This window comes from Nomascus leucogenys, chromosome 15 (assembly GCF_006542625.1).
Source record: "Nomascus leucogenys isolate Asia chromosome 15, Asia_NLE_v1, whole genome shotgun sequence".
NCBI lineage: Eukaryota > Metazoa > Chordata > Mammalia > Primates > Hylobatidae > Nomascus > Nomascus leucogenys.
Window position 1 is genome coordinate 107,381,154 of NC_044395.1, and position 16,470 is coordinate 107,397,623.

Here is a 16,470-nt window from a genome sequence, read left to right on the forward strand (position 1 = left end):
ATGTATTTTCAGTTCTCTGTTTCCTTTCTAAAGAAACAAAGAACAAAACAAAAGCCACCATAGTGATAATAATGAAAAAGAACTAGGGCCTACCAGAGACAACATTCAAACATGTAAGGGAGAAACCAAGAAATGAAGTCTCTTCATTCTCTTTTTTCCTCCTTTAAACTGTTGCTAAAACCAAGACTAGTGAGTGCACACATAAAAATTCTATTACGGGTGAGCAGTAGAGATGGATATACTTAGCAGTCAAGGCAGATGTGTGCTCGCGTTCTCAATTTAGCTCCACATCCCCCCAAACAACAAATGGTGGCATTTCAATATTTAGGCAGTGACTCTAAAATGTTATCTCTGAAGGCTCCCAAATTTCACAGGCTTTCTTTCCATTTTTATCATTAGAGTTGCCTTACCTCAAAGATTTCACTTCACCCAAGCTCAGTTCACAACACAGGGAACTTTGAAAAAAAGAAGTTATGTTCAGCCTGCAAAGAAGTAAAACGAATGAACTCCTAAACACACAGAGTTAACGTTAAAAAAAAAAAAAAAAAAAAAAAAAAAAAAAAAAAAAAAGCAACACACAATGGCATAGGCCTAAAAGTTCTAATCTGTGTAACAATGGCTAACATCTGTCTGCATCTGACCCAGGAAGGTGAAAACTGTCTCTTCTGTCCATGTCCAGATGTCATCATCCAAAATCTAGAACTGTAACAGCAGCTTACTGCTTCTTCTATTTTTGCCAGAGACTCGCTCATCTGATTTACTACTACAGAGGCAGAAGTGGCAGGAGCTCTCTTCCACCCTATTAAAGCAGCAAAAACAAGCTGCAAGTGAGAGGAGACTGTGCAACTGACACACAGCACACAGTTTACCCAGCCCATGCCTGTCAGGCAGAAGATGGTAACCCTAGCTGGGGCTGGTTAGATTACTGGCTATGTTTGTCCTAGTTTCTCCTACGTACATTGGAACTGATGGCATGCCTCTTCCTATAGAAAGCTGCCTAGACCAAAGAATAACTTTGAGTCGACAACCAAATTAGATCTTTTAGTGCAAGAATTCCTCTAAAAAGACATTCCAGGCTTTAAAAAGGCTGAGCAACATCAGCTCACGGTGGCTCACGCCTGTAATCAATCCCAACACTTTGGGAGGCCAAGGTGGGCGGATCACCTGAGGTCAGAAGTTCAAGGCCAGCCTGGCCAAGATAGTGAAACCCCATCTCTAATAAAAAAAACACCAAAAAAAAAAAAAAAAAAATTAGCTGGGCGAGGTGGCACATGCCTGTAACCCCAGCTACTCAGGAGGCTAAGGCAGGAGAATAGCTTGAACCCAAGAGGCGGAGGCTGTGGTGAGCTGAGATCACGCCACTGCACTCTAGCCTGGGCAACAGAGTTAAGACTCCGTCTCCCCCACAAAAAAAAAAAAAAAAATTCCTTTAAAAAGGATTCAATAAATTTCAAGGAACTTACCTAAATTTCAAGGTTATTGTGTTTTTAATATTTACTAAAAACATATGAAATCTAATTGTATCTCTAGTTCAAATCAGAATCACATCTATAACAAAAGACTACTTAAATGGAGACATTACTGAGTTGCCAGGTACTGCCCAATGTATGAAAGGATGTGCTCTCCTTAAAATAGTTTCCACCAAGCCAAGGGCTGGGAAACATGATTTAGAGTAATGTCTTAAAATCATTTTTTCCCAGTCATAGAACTTTTGTTCAAAAGTCTCCAGAGGCCCAATTTATAAAGCGGTGAAAATAGAAAGTAGGGCCCATAAATTCTCTGTGCTTATACTGCTATTAAAGTCCATTTTATGATTTATAAAGCAACACCGCTTTAAAAACCTATGAGATGGAAATTTTTTTTTTTTTTTTAAGTAGAGACGGGGTTTCACCGTGGTCTCAATCTCCTGACCTCGTGATCCACCCGCCTCGGCCTCCCAAAGTGCCGGGATTACAAGCGTGAGCCACCGCGCCCGGCCGATGGAAATGTTATTACATGAAAGAGGGCACTTCTTTTTAGGCAGGTCACAAGAGTTATCTCAGTATAATTAAATTCAATATACTTTGGGAAAAGAGAGCACAGAAATTAATCACAAGTCAATTTTAGAAAGAGGTTATGAAGTGATAAAAACAATTATGGGAATACAAAAATGCAAATATTGAGAGAAATTTAAAAGTAGAATCAAAAGAAAGTTATTCACAAAAAACTGCCCGTGTGTGTGTGTGTGTGTGTAATGTCTTAATTAGTCCGGGCACGGTGGCTCAAGCCTGTAATCCCAGCACTTTGGGAGGCCAATGCAGGTGGATCACGAGGTCAGGAGATTGAGACCATCCTGGCTAACACGGTGAAACCCCGTCTCTACTAAAAATAGGAAAAATTAGCTGGGCGTGGTGGCACATGCCTGTAATCCCAGCTACTCGGGAGGCTGAGGCAAGAGAATCACTTGAACCCGGGAGGCGGAGGTTGCAGTGAGCTGAGATTGCGCCACTGCACTCCAGCCTGGGCAACGGAGTAAGACTCTGTCTCAAAAAAAAAATCAGATAGACATTCCAGGCTTTTCCCACAAAGGAAGCATTAGAAATACAGAGGTGACAGGAGGGGTTATAACCAAGGGTCTGCTGCAAAAGAAGGCCTTAACTTTCCCTCAGCCTCTTTTTATCACCTGTTCCTTTCACTCTGAATGTACTTTCATGGTTTCCTGTTCTCTCCCTGGTTGTCTGTCTGTCTCAGTTTTCTCTGCCTTGAATATTCTCTACTTTTTAAAAGAGCAACAATTCAACGCCTGATTAAGTGAAGGTAGGAGCAATCAGCCTGCTGTAACATTAAGAACCCAAATCATTAAAAGTGATCAATATAGGTAAGAAAAACACTCAAAAGAACAGCATTCCTTGCATTTAGGATATAAGAATAGTATAAACTTAACAGGAAGATGTAAAACTGGATTAGAAAAGAGAAAGGCTAGCAATCACAGTATGTTTTGCCAAAAGGATGAAAAAGCAAACAAAAGCAAAGTTAAGCAAAAAAAGCCTAGGTAGCATATGCAAATGTCTACCTTGATAGATGTAACCAGGGAGTTCTACAACAGGTGAACAGATTTTACACTTCCACCCCAATAATCTAAGTATGTTTGAAAGGGCAATAAAGTAAAGTCTAGTTATATAAGCACAGAGGGGATTAGAAGCTACTACTGAAAAGGGAATCAATGTCATTAAAAATCACCATCAATCTATATGAGGGAATTCAAATTGCAAAAATCTAGGGAATGGTCATAACCTCAGACTGCTGCTAAGTGGACTGAATATTTTACCCCCGAGTTTCTGGCAGTGAGATGATATAAGAGAGAAAAAAAGTAAGCAATTGATACTTGAAAATAACCAACTAACCAACTATAGTAACTTAAATTTTTGCACAGTACCTTTTTGGACCTAAATTTCATTTCTAAAATTGAGTATTTCTAATATAACTACTGGGTCTCCTGAGCTCCCAACCAAGTACCTTGCATAGGTAAAATATGCTGACACAAATTGGTAATTATCTCTGTGGCATTTCACTTTGTGGAAGATTTTTGTTATTGTTACAAAATGTGACAGTTAAGAATAATTCACGGGACAGGAACACAGGCTCACACCTATATTCCCGACACTTTGGGAGGCCAAGGTGGGCACACTGCTCAAGCCCAGGAGTTTGAGACTAGTCTGGCCAACGAAGAGAGATCTATCTCTACAAAAAAATACAACACATTAGCTGAGTGTGGTGGTGCATACTGTAGTCTCAGCTATTCAGGAGGCTGAGGCAGGAGGAGTGACTGGGCCCAGGAGGTCAAGGCTGCAGTGAACCAAGATTGAGCCACTGCACTCTAGCCTGGGCAACAGAATAAGACCCTGTCTCAAAACAAACAAACAAAAAACAAAACAAAAAAAACTAAGTTTTCCATAAGAATCTAGACAATGTAAAAATTTCTGAATGGTGGGGGAGGAGGGTTAAAGAAATAGAAATATTGTAAAAAGAATTTTTCTGGCTGGGCACAGTGGGAAACGCCTGTAATCCCAGCACTTTGGGAGGCCAAGGCAGGAGCATCATTTGAGCTCAGGCAAGACTAGCCTGGGCAACATGGCGCCATCTCTACAAAAAAATACAAAAAATAGTGAGGCATGATGGTGCCCACCTGTAGTCCCAGCTACTTGTGAGGCTGAAGTGGGAGGATCGCCTGAGCCCAGGAAGGTCAACACTGCAGTGAGACCTGATTGCACCACTACACTCCAGCATGGGCAACAGAGTGAGACCCTGCCTTACAAAACAAAATAAATAAAACATAAAAAATCTCCATTTCAGGCGGGGCGCGGTGGCTCATGCCTGTAATCCCAGCACTTTGGAAGGCCGAGGTGGGCGGATCACCTAAGGTCAGGAGTTCTAGACCAGTTTGGTCAACATGGTGAAACCCCATCTCTACTAAAAATACAAAAATTAGCTGGATGTGGTGGCAGGTGCCTGTAGTCCCAGCTTCTTGGGAGGCTGAGACAGGAGAATCGCTTGAACCCAGGAGGCGGAGGTTGCAGTGAGCCGACACCATGCTATTGCACTCCATCTTGGGCGATAGCGTGAGACTCTGTCACACACACACACACACACACACACAAAAGATTTCCATTTCAAATCTAAAATCACTGTACCAAAAAAGCACTACGTTTAATAATTTGTTGTATGCAAGTTGCCTTGCCTGTAAAATTATCACATGGTATACTGAAAGGATATGACAAAAACATCACCATTTTGAAAACTAAAAAGTTTTCCATTTCCTCCCCCATCCTTAATCACAGAAAGACTCTGTACTCAGCTCTGTACTATTGCTGTGTACTCAGCAATAGTATAGCCTCAGAGCCTTCCTTGGAGTATCTGTCACTAACCCTGACCCAACAGTCCTGTCAAATTGTGACCACCCTTCCAATCAAGTCGTACTTTCAGATCCCACACTAGTTCTGGAACTTAAGTGCATTTCTTAGTTGGTAACAATATACTGTAAGTTTATACTTTATTTAAGCTCCAGTGCTGATTTAAAAATCAGTATGTTAGGCCAGGCACGGTGGCTCACGCCTGGAATCCCAACACTTTAGGAGGCCAAGATGGGCAGATCACGAGGTCAGGAGATCGAGACCATCCTGGTTAACACGGTGAAACCCCTTCTCTACTAAAAAAATACAAAAAAATTAGCCAGCCATGGTGGCAGGCACCTGTAGTCCCAGCTACTCAGGAGGCTGAGGCAGGAGAATGGCGTGAACCTGGGAGGCAGAGCTTGCAAGTGAGCCAAGATCGTGCCACTGTACTCCAGCCTTGCTGACAGAGTGAGACTCTGTCTCCAAAAAAAAAAAAAAAAAAAGAATCAGTATGTTAGCCGGGCACAGTGGCTCATACCTGTAATCCCAGTACTTTGGGAGGCCAAGGCTGGCAGATCACCTGAGGTCAGGAGTTCGAGACCAGCCTGGCCAACATGGTGAAACTCTGTCTCTACTAAAAATACAAAAATTAGCCAGGCACAGTAGCAGGCACCTGTAATCCCAGCTACTCAGGAGGCTGAGGCATGAGAATCGCCTGAACCCAGGAGGCAGAGGCTGCAGTGAGCTGAGATCGTGCCATTGCACTCCAGCCTGAGTGACAAGAGTGAAACTCTGTCTCAAAAAAATCAGTATGTTGAACAAATTCTAGTTCAAGGAAGGTATTATTATCTGTATGGAATCTACTAAGTTCGGTCCTCATCTCTGTTCCAGTGGTGTCCAATCTTTAGGCTTCCTTGTGCCACACTGGAAGAGGAATTGTCTTAGGCCACAAATAAAATATACTAATGATAGCCGATGAGTTTAAAAAAAAAAAAATTTTGCAGGCTGGGCGCGGTGGCTCACACCTGTAATCCCAGCACTTTGGGAGGCCAAGGCAGGCGGATCACGAGGTCAGGAGATAGAGACCATCCTGGCTAACACGATGAAACCCCCTCTCTACTAACAATACAAAACATTAGCCAGGCGTGGTGGCACACGCCTGTTAATCCCAGCTACTCGGGAGGCTGAGCCAGGAGAACTGCTTGAACCTGGGAGGCGGAGGGGTTGCAGTGAGCCAAGATCGCACCACTGCTGTCCAGCCTGGGTGACAGAGCGAGACTCCGGCTCAAAAAAAAGAAAAAAAAAAAAAACTCGTGTTTTAAGAAAGTTCATAAATTTGTGTTAGGCTATATCCAAAGCCCATCCTGGACTACATGCAGCCCACAGGCCGCGGGTTGGACAAGTCTGTTGTAGAGTATTCCTCCCAGCTCTCTCCAACATGCACACGCTCACCCCAACAGCTATAAGAACTAGGAAGCAGCTAGTTTTAGTGGGAGATAAGCCTGCCTTGGAAAATAGCTAAGGAGAAAGAGTTGGAATAGAGGGCAAAAAATATTTCTAGCTTCCTAGGGACATACATTTTGCAAATGTTATCCCATAATGTACAAAAGAAGCCATCACCTTTCTGAAAGCAACTTTTTCATATCTGCATAGCAGGCCTCATGCAAGAAGGTTAAAAAGATAGCCATGGAGCACACCCATTCAGTAGTTAGCCCATACCTGTAGCTTTACACTTCCCTCTCTGGACTATGTCTTCACTCTAAAAAACCAAGGAAAGAAAAATCAATGGGCCATGCCTAGACATCCAGACATGACTCCAGATATATCACCTCTTTCCAAAGAAAAGCCCCTCTGTCACCATGGCAGAAGATAAAAATACAGAAGTACTCCTCCTGTGCCCTTTTTACTCAATACCTTAAAGATAAGTTGCATTTAATATCTCAAGGCTAATTTTAAGACACCATCAACTTAAATGATGGGGCAAGTAAAATACTAAAAGGTTTAAAAGGGTCTTGCCCTAAAATGTCATAACAAATAGCAAAACAATGACTGGAATTTATGAGGTTGAATTTCAGTACATCTAGGTCACCAAAACAATCATTTTTAACATCTACTTTTGTACGGGAGACTAAGAAAAGCTAATGGCTGTATAATTCTTTTAGCAATTAAGGATCGTGTTATTAATGTGGAGAGACCACACTATTTCCCCAAAGCAACCTTCCTGAATACATAGTTGCCGGGCATGAAACTCTACAAAAGCAACCAAGTTCCTGCCACTGTAAATGCATCTTGGTGGCCCTAGGGTGGCGGTGAACCACTGAAACCAAAAAAAATCAGAAGATGGGGAAGTTAATTGATGGTAAAAGCAAACAGAGGAACCACAAAACCAATTTGTTTTATTTTTAAACATATCAAACAATCTAGCAAGTAAAGATGGATTCTATAAAACTGCCCAAATTCCTACAAACTTCCACATACAACTCCTGCCAGCTGTATTTCTGTCTGGCTTTCACTACAGACAATAAACTATTCAAATTCACCAAGGACAATGTCTAAACTGGAAAGTACAAGAATTCCGACAGACAAAGCCAGACCCAGAACTAACTAGTAAGACACTGCCTATCCTCCCTGAAGACACAGAGATTTCTTAACTGGCATAAAATAGGTGCTCAAGAATTAACTTAATTTTTCATGCAGATTTAATTAGTTTCCAATTTTGCTAATAAAGTAGTGATAGTTCCAGTAATTTTAAGGGCAAAGTTTAAACTAATTAAAAAAAACCAGAACTTCCTAAAAGCATTTACTTGCACCTGCCTATACCATCAAAAGTTATCAAGAAGAAAGGAACTTCCATTTACTAAGTTCACAAACTTCATTCAATCCTTTATCATTATGACCATTTAAGGTAAGGACTACCCTAAGGATTCAGATGCTAAGGAAGATAATCTGCCCATGGCTTCTTGGTAGGTCTGTCTCTCTAGAGAAATGTGACCATAATTTAGGAGGTACCAACTTTTACTGGGATAGTGTGTCTTGAGAAGGCTCTGTAGTGATTATCACAGATGGTAAACAGCAAGTTAAATTTCTACTTGTTAAGAGTTCTTCTGGAAGATGTAAAGGGCCAAGAAAAGGCCAGGGAACCACGTTTCCCTCCAAATTTTACATGGAACACAGTTTGAAAAACTGTGTTATTATATGATTGGTTTTCATAGGCATCACTTCCACCCTCTGAGACCAGACTCAGACTGCAAGCTAGTCAGGGAATCTCCAAGATAAAGAGAGCAAAAGGGAGATCTGGAGTTCTTAAGAAAGACCAATACACGAAAGAGTAAAGGATTGGTATCTTAAGTCCCAGAGAACATAGCAGCCCTCGGGGGGCTAGGAACATTTTAACTGCCAGGCCAAGAGAAAGAAAAAAAAAATGAATTTCTTAAAAAAAAACCAACCAAACAAACAAACAAAAAACAAAAAACCTCCACATAAACGGGGTATCATCCTACTCCTAAGCCACCAAGACTTTTTAAAGGAAACCTCAAACACACACACGCACACACACCACACACAAATAAACAACACTGTACTCTTCCACACACGATTCTGTCACCTGGAGAAGGGCAAATGAATAGTCCAATACACAAAAAAGGTTGTTTGTTTTGAGACGGAGTTTCACTCTTGTTGCCCAGGCTGGAGTGCAATGACGCGATCTCGGCTTACTGCAACCTCCGCCTCCCAGGTTTAAGCAATTCTTTGCCTCAGCCTCCTGAGTAGCTGGGATTACAGGCATGCGCCACCACGCCCAGCTAATTTTGTGTTTTTAGTAGAGATGGGGGTTTCACCATGTTGTTCAGGCTAGTCTCGAACTCCTGACCTCAGGGGATCCGCCCACCTCAGCCTCCCAAAGTGCTGGGATTATAGGGGGTGAGCCACCGTGCCTGGCCTCAGAAAAGTTATATTTTTTTAAAGCTTTGTCTTCCCAGTTTTGCTTTTCCTATGTTATTTTATTGCCTATTCTGTGAGAAAACTGAAATGCTTTGGGGAGAGAGAAAAGCTGAATGGAAACTAAAAGCTTTGACTGTTTTACATCTTTCCTTTCATTTCTGTGGGGAACCAAAGGGCACATGCTCCGTGAGAAAGCCTGAACTGTTTGTACTGTATTTCCTTGGAGCTCCACGGATGTCTGTTTCTATTAACATTATCTCTACCTTTCTCTATCACAGTGCAAGAACCAGGAAGTTCTAAAGAGAACTTTAGAACCAGGTGGTTCTAAAGCGGAGTAAAAAAGCTAAGAGGGGGGCTGGGTGTGACTGTGCACACCTGCAGTCCTAGCAACTTGGAAGGCTAAGGCAGGAGCACTGCTTGAGCCTGGAAGTTTGAGGCTGTAGTGAGCTACGCTGGCACCACTGCACTCCAACTTAGGCCACACAGTGAGACCTTGTCCCCCGACCCTACTCCAAAATAAGGCTAAAGGGAAAAAAGAGCAAAAAAAAAATGTAGGGAACAGCCAGGTGTGGTGGCTCATGCCTATAATCCCAGCAATTTGGGAGGCCAAGGCAGGTGGATCACTTAAGGCCAGGAGTTCCAGATCAGCCTGGCCAATGTGAGAAAACACCGTCTCTACTAAAAATACAAACATTAGGCCGGACGCAGTGGCTCACGCCTATAATCCTAGTACCTTGGGAGGCCGGGGCGGGGGGCGTGGGGGGCACGTCACTTGAGGTCAGGAGTTCGAGACCAGTCTGGCCAATATGGTGAAACCCTGTCTCTACTAAAAATACAAAAATTAGCTGGGTGTGGTGCCTCAAAACAAAAAAGCTGGACATGGTGGCGTGCACCTGTAATCCCAGCTACTTGGGAGGCTAAGGCATAAGAATCACTTGAACTCGGGAAGTGGAGGTTGCAGTGAGCTGAGATCGCGCCACTGCATTCCAGCCTGGGCAACAGGGTGAGATACTGTCTCAAAAAAAAAAAAAAAAAAAAAAAAGTAAGGAAGTAGGGAGAGTGGCGAGAGCAAGATGAAGGGCAAGCTAGCTGAGAGTTCCAATATTATCTGCCTGCGATAAATGTTTAAAGACATTTAAAATACAACCTCATAAAGTTTTTTAATTGTTCTTGACTGACAGAAAAGGCTCTCAGATCCTCTAAAAGCCTTTCTTAGAATAGGCAAGGTAATAAGCTCTTTATTCTTGGTGTTTTCTACTGGCCTATACAGCTTGTATGCTGAGTAAATGACAAAGCATTGTCTTTCCCAGGATGACTGACACTGACTCAGTCACCATCAGCAGCTCTTACATAGCACGTGCTAGATCACAAACTCCAGAGACAAGGGCCTGTGGCACAATGATGTTCAATAACATACATAAGTCCTAAACCCATGAACTTGGCCTCATTAGTTAAGACTCACTGTGTTTTTTTTTTGCTTTTTTGTCTTTTTTTTTTTTTTTTTTTTTTGAGGGTCTCGTTCTGTTGCCCAGGCTGGAATGCAGCGGTGTCATCTCGGCTCACTGCAACCTCTGCCTCCTGGGCTCAAGCAATCCTCCCACCACGGCTTCCCAAGTAGCTTGAACTACAGGTGTGTACCACCACGCCCGGCTAATTTTTGTATTTTTTGTAGAGAAGGGGTTTTGCCATGTTGCCCAGGCTGGTCTTGAACTCCTGGGCTAAAGCGATCCACCCCCCTTGGCCTCACAAAGTGCTAGGATTACAGGTGCAAGCCCCCGCATCTGGCCAACACACTCTTACTAACAATTGTTAGTAAGCAACCTTAAAATTCCTTGAAAAACTTTTTTGATATAAGACAGGGAGCTAATAAAGAATTTAGCTAGAAAGAAAAAGAATTTAGCTGGGTACAGTGGCTCATACCTATAATCCCAACACTCTGGGAAGCTCCGGTGAGAGGACTGCTTGAGCCCACAAGTTTGAGACCAGCCTGGGCAACATCGTGAAACCCTGTTTCTACCCAAAAAGAAAAAAAAAAATTAGCTGGGCGTGGTGACATGTGTCTGTAGTCCCAGCTACTCGGAAGGCTGAGGTGGGGGGATTGCTTGAGCCCAGAGGTCGAGGCTGCAGTGAGCTGTGATGGCACCACTGCACTCCAGCCTAGGCAACAGAGCAAGATTGTCTCAAAAAACAAAACAAAAAAATAATTTAACAACTATCCAGATTAGAGGTTTTTAAACGATCTTAAAAGCAGAAGTGTTTTTCTCCTAAACATGAAAGTCAGGCTGTTCAGGTCAAAGATAGAGGAGGGAGAGGCAGGCCCCAACTATCACTATCAGTCTCTCTTGGCCCTCAGGATAATCTCTTGGCCCTCAGGATAACCTCTTGGGAAATATGAGGTAATCTCTCGGGAAATATGAGAACGAGATGAAATAATTCAAAACAATAGATAATTCACCAATATTATATCTGGCTTTGACATGAATGGTTTTTTGAGCAATAAATTTTTCTATCTTCAGAATCAATGTATTTAACATACCATCAGTGGCAATAAATGTGCATCTTTAAATTGATGGAATATGGCATTTAAAGTTTGTAAACCCTTATCACCTAAAAGTAAACAGAAATGTCTAGATATTTGTAAAGTGGCATTAAGTAAGAGCTAACATTTTTGAGCATTTACCATACACTATGACCTGTTTTGGGTGCTTTACATTTAATCCTCATATGTACGCTATCTCCACTTTGCAGATGAGAAAAGATACAAAGAGATGAAATGACTCCTCAAGATCACAGAGATCCGGGCTAAGAAGGCTGCTTCAGGTTAAAAATTGTCTCCAAGGAAGCTCGTGCACATAACCCACAGAAAGGTCTGTTTAAATGCTAAGGGCCATAACGTTGAGTCTGACCTTTTTTTTTTTTTTGAGACAGTCTCTCTCTGTTGTCCAGGCTGAAGTGAAGTGGCATGATCTCGACTCACTGCAACCTCTGCCTCCTTGGGTTCAAGTGTTTCTCGTGTCTCAGCCTCTCAAGCAGCTAGGACTACAGGCACAAGCCAGCAGGCCCAGCTAATGTTTTGTATTTTCAGCAGAAACAGGGTTTCCCCACATTGCCAAAGCTGGTCTTGAACTCCTGAGCTTAGGCAATCCACCCTCCTTGGCCTCCCAGAGTAAGCTAGGATTACAGGAGTGAGCCACTGTGCCTGGTTTTTTGTTTTGTTTTGTTTTGAGATGGGAGTCCCACTCTGTGGCCCAGGCTGGAGTGCAGCAGCATGATCTCTGCTCACTGCAACCTCCGCCTCCCGGGTTCAAACAATTCTCCTGCCTCAACCTCCTGCGTAGCTGGGACTACAGGCGCTCGCCACCAAGCCTGGCTAATTTTTTTGTATTTTTAGTAGAGACAGGGTTTCACTTTATTAGCCAGGATAGTCCTGATCTCCTGACCTCATGATCCACCTGCCTTGGCCTCCCAAAGTGCTGAGTGCTGGAATTACAGGCATGAGCCACCGTGCCCGGACTTTCTTTTTTTTTTTTTTTTTTTAGAGATGAGGGATCACTCTGCCCGGCTAATTTTTTTGTATTTTCAGTAGAGACAGAGTCTGGCCATGTTAGCCAGGCTGTCTCGAACTCCTGACCTCAAATAATTCGCCCGCCTCAGCCTCCCAAAGTGTTGGGATTACAGATGTGAGCCTCCGCATCCTGCCCAAACTTTTAAGTGGAAAAGAGAAAAAAGACAAATAATAGAAATAACTTGGGAAAAGTATATTCTCTTTAAAGTATTACTTTTTAGTCAGCTTGCAATGCCCTTTACTTCTTTCTTCCTGTTACATGCCTAGCTCAATAAGTAAGTTAGGCCCCCTGCTTTGGAAAACTCCATGTTCACCTACTCTCATGCCCCAGAGAGCCAAGTAATCACATAAAAGGATCAAGTGGGAAGCAGACCTCTCAGGAGCTGGAGGCCTGTAAACCCAACAATGCTTTAGGCTAAACTTCAGACTAAACTTTATGCTAAACCGTGTGAAAATGGACAAGTGAGATTTCCTGAAGACAAAATCCACAGCTTTCATCAGATTCTATAAGGGGTTCACAACCATTCTTAGAATGGTCCCCTCTTGGACTTCCAATACCTAGAGGATGGGACTAGATTAATCTAGACTAACACTAAGTCATCTAAAACTATAATTGTATTTTCTCTAAACAAGTTTTTAAACAGCTATCTAGTCCACATCACACACGATTCACCTCATTTAAAATGTTGTTAGTGATTTTAATCTCATTTCGAAATGTTGTTAGTGATTTTAATCTCATTTCAAAATGTTGTTAGTGAACTGTTTCAACTGACTTTCTCATTTATATTCACATCCACAGAACACCTGAATAAAAGTAACACATATCAGACCTTCAATTGTTGAACTTAATTCCCCAGTTTATCTGGTGTAATTTGTAAAGTTTCTATGAACTTTCCTGAATTGAGACATACTTGCACTTCCTAGTTTTTTGGGGGTTTTCCCCCTTGAAATTGCAGGTACTGTAAAAGCAACATGGTGGGCAGCACCCCCCCTTTTTTTTTTTTGAGACAGACTCTCGCTCTGTAGCCCAGGCTGGAGTGCAGTGGTGCGATCTCAGCTCACTGCAAGCTCCGCCTCCCGGGTTCATGCCATTCTCCTGCCTCAGCCTTCCGAGTAGCTGGGACTACAGGCACCAGTCACCACGCCCGACTAATTTTTTGTATTTTTAGTAGAGATGGGGTTTCACCGTGTTAGCCAGAATGGTCTCGATCTCCTGACCTTGTGATCCGCCCACCTCGGCCTCCCAAAGTGCTGGGATTACAGGTGTGAGCCACTGCGCCCAGCCACCCTTTTTTTTTTTTTTAAACAAAATATTTCATAATTATTCCTTCCTATTTTAATTTTTCCATTTCCCCAACTTTAATTAATTAATTATACTTATAACCATATTTTGGTTTATCTTCTACCAGGATTTCTTCCATGCATACAATAAAATGTACAAACACTCAAATACACAAAATTTTCCTTTTTTTTTCTCCCCTCCAGATGGAGTCTTGTTCTGTTGCCCAGGCTGGAGTGCAGTGGCATGATCTCAGCTCACTGCAGCCTCTGCCTCCCGGGTTCAAGCAATTCTCCTGCCTCAGCCTCCCAAGTAGCTGGGACTACAGGCGTGCACTACCACGCCCAGCTGATTTTTGTATTTTTTAGTACAGACTGGGTTTCAGCATGTTGGCCAGGCTGGTCTTGAACTCTTGACCTCAAGTGATGGGCTCACCTTGGCCTCCCAAAGTGCTGGGATTACAGGTATGAGCCACCATGCCTGGCCTCAAATACACAGAATTTTCAAATTCAATATTATGCTAAGTATCATACTGCACAACCTACTTTTTTGCACCTAACAATGACGAACATTTTCTCGTAAGCAGCCATTATTAAAGGATCAAAGCCACAAATGGCCTAAAGCTTGACTCTGCCAATAGCATCCTTGCATATTCACAACCAATAAATAGAACAACTATTTCATAAAACATAATTATTAAATCCTCAGAAATCATACAAAAAAAGTAGTAGACGAAAGTTGGATGGGAGTGGGCTCTTTATTCTCCTCCTTCCTCCCTAATCTAGCTCACCTCCCATTTAGTTATATGATCTTTCCACGAGTACATAAGCACCTAAACCAGAGGTCGTCTCACCTGAGAGGCACTCTATTTTAGAGGCACTCAGATGAGGCAAACAGAGCATGCAAAAAACATTTTTAAAAATCTCTTTTTGGCCAGGCATGATGGCTCATGCCTGTAATCCCAGCACTTTGGGAGGCCAAGGCAGGAACATCTCTAGCTTCCAGGAGTTTGAGACCAGCCTTGGCAACATAGCAAGACCCCATCTCTACGAAAAAAAAAAAAAAAAAATCAGACAGGCATGGCGGCACACGCCTGTAGCCCAAATCTGGATGCTGAGGTAGGAGGATTGCTTAAGTCCAGAAGTTTGAGGCTGCAGTGAGCCATGATCGTGCCACTGCACTCCAGTCTGGGTGACAGAGCAAGACCTTGTTTCAAAAAATAAATTAATAATTTTAAAAATCTCTTTTCCTATTTCCTCCCCAAATGCCCACACACTGGGTGTAACTCTCAAATCCTCCGTATTTCCTCTCTGCTCCCCAAACAGCTTCCTACTGTGGTGAGAGCTGGGAGGTGGGAGGAGGAATCTAATTCTTTCTATAGTTCCTGTTTCTTTCCCATGGCAGTACTGTCAACAATGGACAACAAATTGCTGAATGCAGCAGTAGCAATTTACATATGGTAGCTAAGCTAACGCACAGCTTTCTCTGGGCAGAATTACTAACGCTTCTACCTATCATTGCAGTTTGAACCCAATGTTCCAGGCACATCAGTGTTAAGTATTTGCCTGGTGGCTTCCACCTTCAAAGGCACAGGGAATGATACACAGAAATAATACACAGAAGTGAGGGAGGTGGAGGAAGTGGGAGCTCTGAACCCACCAAGGGAGGGTGCTAGCTACAAGGACTGTGACACCAGACAAAGTACCTAATTCAAACCCAAAGGCTCAGTCATTCAACCTTTCCATAACATTCATGATCACTTGCTCAAATTTGGCATGTTCTAAGGCCACAGTTCCTTCTTAGTTTCACTGCCCTGCCATGAGGCCAAATCTGTCTCATCTAGTGAGTCACTACTGCTCCTCTTTCCAACTGCATTTTGATTTCAGCCCACTTGTGCAGCTCATCAGGGCTGCACCATATGTTAGTACCATGTAGGCAGAATGTGACTAATTTTTTTCTCAAGCACTGTCAGTTACTTTTAAAATCACCTTATAATCTTGATGTCTCTTGCAGAGTCATTATAATACATAACCTTTGGAAAGGACTATAATTATTTTTCTGAGTGCTCAAAGGAGTTTGTTCAGCATTTTCATTCCCATTTTTCAGATGAAAGAACTAAAGGGAAGATGAGGGATTAAGAGACCTGGGTTCCACAACCAACCACTGGGACTTGGACTTTCTTGAGTCACAGTGCTGTATTTGGTAAAATAAGGCAGCTTGTAAAATGCTTTTTATTGGGAAACTCAAAATATTACTTTGCCTCTCTTTATTGTTTATTTATTTTTTTTTAGATAGAGTCTCGCTCTGTCACCCAGGCTAGAGGGCAGTGGTGCGATCTTGGCTCCCTGCAACCTCTGCCTCCTGGGTTCAACATGGTGAAACCCTATCTCTACTAAAAATACAAAAATTAGCCGGGCGTGGTGGCAGGCGCCTGTAATCTCAGCTACTTGGGAGGCTACGGCAGGAAGAACTGCTTGAACCCGGGAGGTGAGCTGAGATCACGTCACTGCACTCCAGCCTGGGTGATAGAGCGAGACTCTGTCTCAAAATAAAAAATAAAAATAAAAAGAGAAAGAAAAGGACTGAGTGGCCCATGGACCACAAATGTTTTTTGAATTGGTCAAGATCATAAGTGAGTGAAAGTAATGCTCTAATACACTGAAAGTAAAATAGAGATGACTTGCAGGTTTAGCTGGTATCACCAAATTCCCCCAAATTTAGTTTAAAAGGAAGGGGAGCAGCTGCTTCCATCTCCTCTAGGCAACTTGCCTCTTCTCCGGCAATAACAGCAGTAATGGTTGCTACAGCTGATAATT

At 42.7% G+C, this 16,470-nt stretch overlaps 1 protein-coding gene across 11 annotated transcripts in view; it reads right to left on the reverse strand.

Moving 5' to 3' along the window:
- Positions 1–16,470, reverse strand: part of CELF1 (CUGBP Elav-like family member 1) — an 89,625-nt gene that overhangs the window by 34,354 nt on the left and 38,801 nt on the right. For 4 of the 11 annotated variants that reach the window (XM_030829372.1, XM_030829370.1, XM_030829366.1 and 1 more), the window contains exons 1-2: positions 6,591–7,737; positions 411–482 (exon numbers count right to left, since the gene is read on the reverse strand). The exons of 2 other annotated variants lie outside the window; for them this stretch is intronic. The gene's annotated coding sequence lies outside the window, so the exon portion shown is untranslated. Of the gene's footprint in view, positions 1–410; positions 483–6,590; positions 7,738–16,470 lie in introns of those variants that run through there. 5 more of the 11 variants (XM_030829369.1, XM_030829368.1, XM_030829367.1 and 2 more) reach the window with 2 other exon arrangements.